The 1,447-nt window shown below is 47.2% G+C and overlaps 1 protein-coding gene across 1 annotated transcript in view; it reads left to right on the forward strand.

Moving 5' to 3' along the window:
* Positions 1-128, forward strand: part of LOC138014929 (E3 ubiquitin ligase Rnf121-like) — a 16,933-nt gene extending 16,805 nt beyond the window's left edge. The window contains exon 8 of the mRNA XM_068861819.1: positions 1-128. This exon is cut by the window's left edge and continues 184 nt beyond it. The gene's annotated coding sequence lies outside the window, so the exon portion shown is untranslated.
* The last annotated feature ends 1,319 nt before the right edge of the window (positions 129-1,447 follow it).

The following is a 1,447-nucleotide window of genomic DNA, read 5'->3' on the forward strand; positions in this document are numbered from 1 at the left end:
CTTGTACAGCATCATGATGATGATAAATCTTTATTCATAAGTTACGCAGGCATAAACTTGCACGTATACGTGCAAGTTTACAAGACAATAAGAAGAAGTATTATCAATAAAATACAACTGGCATTAAATGAAGATTAAAAGACATGTATTTACAAAGTAACGCTTAAAGCGCTCCCGTGCGAATGCGTGGTAGTACATAATCATGACTACGTTGGCTTAAAGATTGATATGTACGTTTACTCCGCAGAAGATCCCTCAACCAACGAGTTTCTGTACTTTTTCCCAATAGTTGTTTATCCCTCGCTAGAACTATAGTAGGCTATATGGGCCTTCAAGTACCTTTTGACGGTTGGAATTGGAGCGTTCTGATTGGTGGATTCAAATTTTTGCGGGAAATTCAAACGTACGTTAGGCAGGAAATTCGAAATTCAAACAATTCGTCATTCGTCAGAGATCACGGGTATTTAAGGCCTGACCTAAAAAGGTCATCAGACCGGATGAGAGGGAGGGGGGGGGGGGGGGGTACGCCCAAAATTTATAGTCCCCATATGAGAAGACTTAAGGTGATGGGGGAATGGGGAGGGGGGTTTCGCCCAAAATTTATAGTTCCCATCTGTCATCAAGTGGGAAGACGTAGGGATGGGGGATACCCCCCAAGGAAAGGTGTCCTGTCACGATCTTAGTGGACCTGATGCGTCCTAAAGGCCAGAAAGAGTGGTTTGGAGCTTATTTCTGAGTTTGTCGAGATCCTGACCAAAGGGCAAAAGAGATGACTCGTCGAATTAAGAGATTTGGACAAGAAAGTAGCAGAAGGAAAAAAAGGTGGCAGAAGAAAGCCAATGTGTCATCTGCTTGTCCATCATCGAAACTGACCCCCCCTCTCTAGCCATCCTCGCTACCATCGCACAACATAGTCATCCTCGCTACCATCGTAGTCTGTACCCGTGGACCAACAAGTATGCCGTGTATCCTGTGGGTCACCCCGAATTCATCTACAATCCCGACACGACAGACCTCTTGGAGTAGTTTGGTTTGGCTATCTGCACCGTGCTACCACCCACGAGACTCATCCATCCAGTGTTACCTTACCGATGCGGCGGTAAGCTCACCTTCCCTCTTTCCCGTACGTGCGTGGAAAAGGACATTGACAAGGGTCTGCACGACAAATCTCTCGTGTGTACTCACACGGATGCAGAGCTTGCTCTGACCTGGACCTGGTGTACCCCCGAGTTGGACAAGGCAGTGGATTCGAAGAAACAAAGCCTCTTCGAATCGTATGTCGATCATTGGCTAAAATTCAAGGTGGTTGGCCTTCGGGTCCCGCTCGCGACCCTAACCATCCCGACCTTTTCAGATGTTCATGGATTCGGACCAACACGATGTGCGCTACATCATCTGTCTGGACGAACACTGGGTGGAAGTCCACTACAAAGCGCAGGCCGAGTGT

The sequence above is a fragment of the Montipora capricornis genome, chromosome 9 (assembly GCF_036669925.1).
Source record: "Montipora capricornis isolate CH-2021 chromosome 9, ASM3666992v2, whole genome shotgun sequence".
Lineage (NCBI taxonomy): Eukaryota > Metazoa > Cnidaria > Anthozoa > Scleractinia > Acroporidae > Montipora > Montipora capricornis.